General features: G+C 40.8%; 1 non-coding gene across 1 annotated transcript; it reads right to left on the reverse strand.

The window, feature by feature from the left end:
• On the reverse strand, positions 1–72 carry TRNAE-UUC. Its single transcript has one exon. It is a non-coding gene; the product is annotated as a tRNA-Glu (tRNA).
• Positions 73–9904: the final 9832 nt, after the last annotated feature.

Consider the following 9904-nt stretch of genomic DNA (forward strand, 5'->3'; position numbering starts at 1 on the left):
TTCCCTGACCGGGAATCGAACCCGGGCCGCGGCGGTGAAAGCGCCGAATCCTAGCCACTAGACCACCAGGGACCTGGTATCCGCTGCTACTCACCTCCCAACTGTAGGTCACTTTGTACCAAACTCTGAGAAACCGGGATGTTTGTTGAGTGCCTCTCTCTCCTCCAGCAATTCCTGCCTTCTCCAGAAGTCGAGGAGCCTTCCACACACCGAGCGCTGCCTAGTCTGTGGGCACTGGCGAGACCTCCGGAAAGTCTGTCTTCCACCCCTCCCTCCTCTCCTCCCTTTCTCTTTACGAGTCCCCAGTCCTCCCTCTTTTCCCGGCTCCTGCCGTACAGACCGCCACAGAATAGGACCGAGGTGGCGTGCGGGCGGAGGAGGAGTGCGCTGCGGTCCAGCCGTCAGTCAGGTGGAGCAAATGACGCGAAGGGACGTCCGGGAACTCACCGGGCTCAACGTGTCTTGGCTCAAGCAGGGGTCGCAGACCCAGGTGTGTCTGGGGACCGAGAACTCCAGGAATCCTGTGTTGAGATTAGAGGGCGAGATCACGGGAAAAGAGAACGATTTTTTTTCTTTTTTAATGTAATAAGTTGAGGAGGGAGAAATCAAAAGGGGGTATTGTTGTTGTTAAGTGCCATCAAGCCGATTCTGATTCACAGAGACCCCTTCTAGGATCTTGGTGTGGCGCTATAGAATAAGTACTGGACAGCGAACCATAAGGTCAGCGGTTTAAGCCCACCAGTTGCTCCTTGGAAACTTTACACAGGGCCACTATGAGTCGGTCCTCAGGGGAGCAGACAGTGTTTCCACTCTCACTACTGCTGAGGTCTAAATCTTTTAAGTAAAGGATCTTAGGCTGATGCATGTTTTTGATGAACAGTTTCTCCCTGTCGAGCTTTCTATCCACTGATGCTCATTCATGTCCACTACACAGTCCAGATTTGTATCATTGTTCTGGCTTCTCTTGCCCTTTTTCAGGTCTATGAAAGAATGTCTCACTTGGGCAACTGAATTTCCAACAAGAGATACAAACAAAGCTCTGGGATGAGGGGAGGACTTCCGTTTGGATAATTCCAGAAGAGTGTTCTGAAATGCCTTGGAGTTCTGATGAAAATGCAGGGGGTATGAAAGGGGGGAAAACTGGAGGACTTTTGTCCGGGTACAAAATAAAATATTATCAATGCTTTGACTTCAACATTTTTATGGGGAGTGAGTGGCACATTCAATGGTTCAAACCCACCAGTCACTCCTTGGAAACTCTAAATGGGATCCCTATGAGTCAGAATTGATCTGATGACACTTAACAACAATATGGTTCTGTTGCACTAGCTTTCATGGTTCTATTCACTTGTTTCTCAGCATGTTCTATCTCCTCATGAGATTAGAGAAGAAAAGATTTCACAAAATTCTACTAAGCCATATAATTATAGTCAAAGTAGTAAGACATATATTGAGGTAGACATAGTGGAAGTAGACTTGTAGCAGCCTTAGAATTTTAGTTGTAGTTCTGGTGGTGGCTGTGAGGTATATCCAGAGTGGTTGGAACCTTAGATTGGTCCACACAGTGGCTCCGAGAAGGTAGAAGGATGGCTCCAAGCACGGCAAAATTTTTGCAAAGAATATCTGCAAAAGCCATGGCAAATTTTCTGCAAAGAATGTCTGGCCTAGATTTCTATATGTGGTTCAGTGGTAAAGCATTTGGCTGCTAACTGAAAGGTGGGTGGTTTGAACCCACCAGCTCGAAGAAGAAACTCATAAAATCCAGATAAGTGGATTTTTTGTTTTGTTTTGGTATTGACTTTTTTTTTGTTGTTATTATTGTTATTAAATATGTTTTGTGACTAATTTTTTCCCTGCCTGTAACATAACTACTCACTTTCTTAACAGTGTTATTTGATGACAATTTATAGTCAAGTGTATCATTGCTTTCTTTTACACTTCTTTTTCCATATTTTGTTTAATAAACCTTTATGGACCTCTTTTGCAGCAGATTTACCTAATGCAATATGCCATTTGATTTCCTGACTGCTGCTTCCATGAGAGTTGATTGTGGACCCAAGCAAAATGAAGTCTTTGACAACTTCAATCTTTTCTCCATTTATCATGATGTTATTTATTGATCCAGTTGTGAAGATTTTTGCTGTCTTTGCATTGAGGCACAACTTATACTGAAGATTGTGGTCTTTGATTTTCACCAGTAAGTATTTTAAGTTGCCACATTCTTCTTCATATAATTCAACTTCTCAGATTATTTGCTCAACATACAGATTGAATAGTATGGTGAAAGAATACAACCCTGACACACATCTTTTCTGATTTTAAACCATATAGTATTCCCTCATTCTTTTCAAATGACTGCCTCTTGGTCTATGCACAGTTTCCTCATGAGTACAATTAAGTGTTCCAGGATACCCATTCTCCGTAATGTTTTTCATAGTTTGTCATGATCCACACAGTTGAAAGTCTTTGCATAGTCAATAAAGCACACATAAACATTTTTCTGGTATTCTCTACTTTCAGCCAAGATCCATCTGATATCAGCAATGATATCTCTGGTTCCACATCATCTTCTGAACTCAGCTTAAACCTCTGGCAGTTCCCTGTCAACATATTGTTGCAGATATTTTTTACTTATCTTCAGCAAAGTTTTGCTTGCATGTGATATTAATGGTTTTGTATGCATTCCTTTGGGTCTCTTCTCTTTGGAATGGGTACAGATATGGGTCCCTTGCAATCAATTGGCCAGGTAGCTGTCTTCAAAATTTATTGGTATAGATGAATGAATGCCTCCAGTGCTTCATTCAACTTGTATTCCATCAATTCTTGGAGACCTGATGAAGGTAAATGCAATACACAATAAGAGGGAGGTCAACATAAAATGAGGAAGACATTGGAAGGAGCACAAGAGTTAAAAGTAAATAAGGTAAATGTGATTACACAATCCTATAATAATATAGGATCTTGGCTGAAAGCAGAGATATCAGAAAGATGTTTGCCTGTGCTTTATTGACTATGCAAAGGCTTTAGATTGTGTGGATCATGACAAGCTATGGACAACGTTGCGAAGTATGAGTATTCCAGAACACTTCATTGTGCTCATGAGGTATCTGTACCTGGACCAAGAGGCAGTTGTTCGAACAGAATATGGGAGCACTGAATGGTTTAAAATTAAGAAAGGTGTGTGACAGGGTTGTATTCTTTCACCAAACTTATTCAACTGTATGCTGAGCAAATAATATGAGAAGCTGGGTTCTATGAAGAAAAATGTGGCATCAGGATTTGAGGAAGACTCATAAACAACCTGCAATATGCTTGCTGAAAGTGAAAAGGACTTTAAACATTTACTGATGAAGATCAAAGAGCACAGCCTTCGGTATGGATTCCATCTCAATGTAAAGAAAACAAAAATCCTCACCACTGGACCAATAAACAACATTCTTATCAGCGGAGAAAAGATTGAAGTTATCAAGGACTTCATTCTTTTTGGATCAACTATCAGCACTCATGGAAGCAGCAGTTAAGAAATCAAAGGATGTATTGCATTAGGCAAATCTGCTGCACAAGACCTTTTTAAAGTGTTGAAGAGCAAAGATGTCAGCTTGAAGACTAAGGTGAGTGAGCCTGACCCAACCCCTGGTATTTTCAATAACTTCATATGCATGTGAAAGCTGGAAAGTGAATAAGGAAGTCTGTTTTTGAGTTATGGCATTGGAGGAGAATATTAAAAGTGCCATGGGCTGCCAAAAGAGCCAACAGATCCGTTTTGGAAGAAGTACAGCCAGAGTGCTCCTTGGAAACCAAGATGGCCAAACTTCATCTTTCATACTTCAGACATATTGTCAGGAGGGACCAGTCGCTGGAGAAGGATATCATGTTCGGTAAGGTGGAGGGTCAGAGAAAAAGAGGAAGACCCCCAACGAGATGGATTGGCCAAGTAGCAGCATCGATGGACTCAAGCGTGGCAACAATAGTGAGGTTGGCCCAGGATCGGGCAGTGTTTCGTTTTGCTGTGCATAAGGTCACAATGAGTTGGTACCAACTCGATGGCACCTAACAACAATAACAACAACAACATAATAATAATAATAATAGTAATAACAATAATCTATGAGTAGATACATAGACACTCAAGCTGAACAGGGGTAGGAAGGTTAATGGGACTACACCCATAATATATAGAGATTTGAAAGAGGATATTTATATATATTTATTTATAAGTGCTATAGATATATCCATGAACATAATAGAGACGTTGCAAGAAGTATTCCTGACCAGAATCAAACTGGATTGCTCTGATCAGCCTCCAAATCCTAGCCACTGATAAGAAGGAAGTAGCTCTAGTGGTACAGTAGGTTATGCATTGGGCTGCAAACCTCTAAACTGACTGTCAAACTCACCAGTCACTTGATGAAACAAAGAGGCAATCAGCTTCCATAAAGATTTTCAAATTTGTAAACACTATGGAACAGTTCTACTCTGTCCTGCATGCTCAGTATTAGTTGGAGTTGACTTCATAGCAGTGAATTTGATTTCATTTTATAGTATACAGGGGGCCTGGTGTGGCATTTTAGGATAAGCAATTGACCTCAAGGTCGGTTTGAACTGCAAGGTCAGTGGTTCAAACTCACCAACCTCTCCTTGAAATCCTATACAGGGTCGCTATGAGTCAGAACCAATTTAACAGCACACACAACAACAACAACATAAAGGGGGTTGTAGCCGAGTGCTGCCACCAGGGCGAATACATATAAATATCCAGGCCAGATATCTATATGTAGGAATTTTGTCCACGGTTTTCTAATTGAACCAAAGTGTTTGAATAAACTGAGGCTCAACAGAGTTCCCTCTACCTTCCTCCATCTCCATCCAACTTTGTCTGCTGTTATCCAGAACCAGACCTCAGCCTTTACAGCTTCCAGTCACTGAAACAAGACCCCACCATTCTGGTGCCTCATAGGCACCACAAGACCTAGAACCAGGACTTCAAGCAGGCCATCACCAACTGATATCTCTACTTTCCTGCATCTGTATACCTATCTATATCTTACTACTTTAACCTCAATGATGTGACTTTGAAGAATTCTGCCAAATATTTTCATCACCAATCTGATAAGGAAACAGAACATCCTGAGAAAATGATGGAACTACAATACAATGGCAGTGGTGGTTATGTGCCAGTGGAGTCAGTTCTGACTCATAGTGACCCTGTACAGGGTTTCCGAGGCTGTAAATCTTTACAGGAGTAGATGGCCTCATCCTTCACCCGCGGAACAGCTGCTAACCTTGAGGTTTGCAGCCCGATTCGTAACCACTATGCTACCAGAGCTCCTTACACTACCAGCTATTTTGTGAGGGAAAGATGAGGCTTTCTACTCCTCTAAAGATTTGCAGCCTTGGAAACCCTGTACAGGGTCACTATGAGTCAAAACCGACTTCACAGCACACAACCACTACCACCACAGAACAATTCTTTCCATGGCTGAGTCAGATGGTGAGGACTTGGGAGAGCCAGTTGAGCGCAGTGGAATGAACCTAGGCCTTACACTGGAAAAACAGTGATTCGATCACTACTAGAACTGCACAAATTGACAGTAACAAAAATGACCTCCACTAATACACTTGTATGACCTGATTTAAGTCCATTGCCTAAATAAGCAGGTGAAATCCATCAGCTAGTATGGTGATTATGTAACCAACTTGCACAAGATGGTGCTGTCTGAATCTGGGCTAGCAGAGTATTTTTTAGACAAATACACCCTGGGACTATAATGAAGAAAGCTATTGTGGTGCTGTAGGATAAGCACTGGACCACGCAAGGTCTGTTTGAATATCAAGGTCGAAAGTTCTAACTCACCAGCTGCTTCTTGGAAACCCTATATAGAGTGGCTATGAGTCAACCAACTCAATGACATTTAACAATAACAACAACAACAACTTTTAGGGCGGCTTCTTCACAGCCACAGTGGTGACTCTTGTGATCACCAAGACAATGCACACATGCTGAGTTTATTGTTAAATTTTCTATAAATTCAACCAAAACATCCACTCAAGTTCTTTCATTTGTTTCATTCCTTCAAATAAAGGCATTTGATACACTTCTCTACCTGCCTCTCCCCCAAACCCAACAACCCAAATTCTTTAAATGGACATAGGACTGTTGTTGTTGTTGTTATGTGCCGTGGAGTCGGAACCGACTCATAGCGACCCTGTACAGGGTTTCCTAGGGTGTAAATCTTTACGGGAGTAGAAAGCCTCATCTTTCTCCCGCGGAGCAGCTGGTAGTTTCGAACTGCTGACCTTGCGGTTCACAGCCCGAGTCGTAACCACTACGCTACCAGAGCTCCTTACGGACATAGGACTAGGACTTCTGAAAGGAAGCTAAACACATGGCCAGTAATGCACATAACAGTGTCAGTATCATTAGTTTTCAAATGGATATGAAAACCCACATCAAGATATCATCACTCCCAATAGAATGGCTAAAATGATAAAGATTAAAAATATCCAATATTGGTGAAGATGTGGAATACTCACAACCCTCACACATTGTTGGTGGAAAGGTAAAGTTGTATAAACTACTTTGGGAAAAAGTAGTTTTTATTAAATGAATCATGGTTTTCCTTGCTGCCAGTAATTCCCACTTAGAAAAATCTCAGAGACAAATGAAGACACATTTTCACAAAACTACTCTTGTAAACAATATTCAGAGTAGCTTTATTCATAATGGTGGTGGTGGTTATGTGCCATGGAGTCGGTTCCGACTCATAGCGACCCTGTATAGGGTTTCTGAGGCTGTAAATCTTTACGGGAGCAGAATGCCTCATCTTTCTCCCATGGAACAGCTGGTAGTTTCGAACTGCTGACCTTGAGGTTCACAGTCTGATTCGTAACCACTACGCTACCAGAGCTCAGTAGTTAATGCTTTATTCATATTAATCAATTTACATTATTCATTGAATGGTAAAGAAACAGTGGTATAGCCATGCAATGGAATATTACTCAGTAATGAAAAAGAGACAAACCTCTGACATATTTAACAACATGTATAAAAATCACAGACAATACACAGAGAGAATAAACTTGAACACAAAGTAGTACATATTCTGTTATTCCATTTACTCAAAGTCCTAGAAAAGCAAAACTAATCTGAAAAAAAAAAAATCAGGAGAGTGGTTGTCAATAAATACTGCAGACAGTGACAATGACTTGATGATTCCTTTAACTGTAACAATATTGATAGAGTAATAATGGGATCCAGGCATCCCTGGCAACAAATATTGACAGCAGAGTTTCTTTTTTGGTCCAATCATCAGATGAAAATGTTGAGGCACATAATGTTTAAGATACTTAACCAAGAACATGCATGGATTGAACTAGATTTCTGGCCCAGAACCTGGGTATTTCTGGGTCCCTCTAATTCAGGGATGGGGAAACCTTTTTTTCTGCCAAAATTTATAACATCATTGGCAGGCCATACAAAATTATCAACTTAAAAATAAGCCTGCTATATTTGGTTAAGCATTTAATTAACTCATCCCTAATGCACTAGACTGCAAAGCCATTTGAATTGCAAAGTCGGTGGTTCAAGCTCACCAGCTGCTCCTTGGAAACCCTATACATGGTCGCTGTGGGTCGGAACTGACTCGATGGCACTTAACAACAACAACAATGTGTTGAAGAGCAAAGATGTCAGCTTGAGGACTAAGGTGCACCTGACCCAACCCATGGTATTTTCAATAACCTCATACGCATGCGAAAGCTAGACAGTGAATAAGGAAGACCGTAGAAGAGTTGATGCTTTTGTGTTATGGTGTTGGAGGAGAAAATTGAAAGTGTCATGGGCTGCCAAAAGAACCAATAGATCAGTTTTGGAAGAAGTGCATCCAGAGTGCTCCTTGGAAACCAAGATGGCCAAACTTCATCTCTCATACTTCAGACATATTGTCAGGAGGGACCAGTCGCTGGAGAAGGATATCATGTTTGGTAAGGTGGAGGGTCAGAGAAAAAGAGGAAGACCTCAGCAAGATGGATTGGCCAAGTGGCAGCATCAATGGACTCAAGCGTAGCAACAATAGTGAGGTAGGCCCAGGATTGGGCAGTGTTTCGTTCTGCTGTTAATAAGGTCTCTACGGGTCGGTACTGACTCGATGGCACCTAACAACAACAACAACAACAATGTGATGGCTGGACTCCTGGTGTGGTGCTGTAGGTTTAGCGCTGGACTTCGAACCACAAGGTCAGCAGTTCAAATCTACCAGCTGCTCCTCGAAAACCCTATACAGGGGTGGGGTCGCTATGAGTCAGAACTGACGCAAAGGCACTTAGCAAAAACAACAACAACAAAAAACCAGGATGGCGGGAACTGAGGTTGCCTTGGCAGAACCAGACCAAATGACTTCAGGGCCGCAGGCAGGACATTCTCCAGCCCTGCTCTAATTCTATTTCAAGCTTTTCTGGGTTGATCACCTGTGAAGAAGAAATGAGAGGAGGGCAGGGAAGGGAACAGAAGAGAGATAATAAATAAGGAGAAGATGGAGGAAATTATATGTCATGTAGGGGACAAACAGCAAAACAGATAATTACTGTAAATGTTTTTATATAGAGAGATGTTTTCTGTGAGGCCAGATTTTTGATAGTTGACAAGCTTCCTGAAGACAGAGTAAGAATCTGAGATGTCATAGACTGAAAATTCAAATAAAAACTAAATTTCCTAGTAGAAAATTTAGAAGCATATATTCACCATCCTGTGGTAGAAATATTTCTTAGAGAGCACAATGGGCTAAACTATAAAATAAAAATAAAGATTAATTGAATTTCATTGAAAATAAAATTTTTTGCAAACATTTCTCCCAGTCTGTGACTAGACTTTTTACTTACTTGGATGATTTTTCAAGAGGAAAAGATTTTATTTTCAATGAATTTCACTAAAATTCAATCTGGGATACACAGATAACATTTAACAATCCATTTAAACAAGTAAGTCAATAAAAAGTGGACACATTACTTGAATAGGCTTTCTTTACAAAGGCGAATTTCTAAGTGACCAAAGGCATTAGGAAAGTGGTCAATAGGAAAACAAACTAAAACTCAAAATGAGACACTAGAATGAGTACATTTAAAAGACAGAGAACAAGTGGTGACAGAATGATGTGAAAGGTGAGCAAGCATTTTAGAGAATTGTTTTTCAGTGTCTGATACTGCAGGATAAGCAAGGGACCACAAACCTTGAGGTCAGCAGTTCAAATCCATTAGGTTTTTAACTAAAGTTAAACATGCACCTACTCCATGACCTAGCAATTCTAGTACTTGATGCATATTCAAGGGAAACAGATACACATGACCACAGAAAGACACAGACAAGAATATTCATAGCATGGAACCTTGAGACTGTGGCCTGGAACTCAACTCACCCCTGGGGCTCAATTTGCAGGCAAACAGTACCTAGGTATACAGAGGCGACAACAATGCTTGCGAGGTATGAACACCATAGACTGGTCAACCACTCTAAACCAAAAGGGCAACATTTACCTAAGTACAAAATTCAGAAGGGCTGGGAAAGGGAAAGGAGGAATGCAAACAAGAAATGCAGGGAGGAAATGGAATAAGTGATGTTACATTGAGGAAATGGCAATCATTGAGATGAAACGAACTGTATGATTTGTTGAATGTAAAACTAAGGATCTGCTCATGTAAACCTTCACTCAATTCACACTAAAAATTGAAAAAAAAAAAGAGAGAATATTCATAGAAACACTTTGTATAAGAGGTCAAATTGTGAATAACAAACATCCATCAATTGTTATTCACACATTGGAACAAAACTCATTAACAATACAAAATTTCGGAGTGATGCTTGGAACAACATGGACATTATCTCAAAAAAAGGATGTATTAAAAAAAAAAA

Source organism: Chrysochloris asiatica, unplaced genomic scaffold (assembly GCF_000296735.1).
Source record: "Chrysochloris asiatica unplaced genomic scaffold, ChrAsi1.0 scaffold00042, whole genome shotgun sequence".
In the NCBI taxonomy this organism is placed as follows: Eukaryota; Metazoa; Chordata; class Mammalia; order Afrosoricida; family Chrysochloridae; genus Chrysochloris; species Chrysochloris asiatica.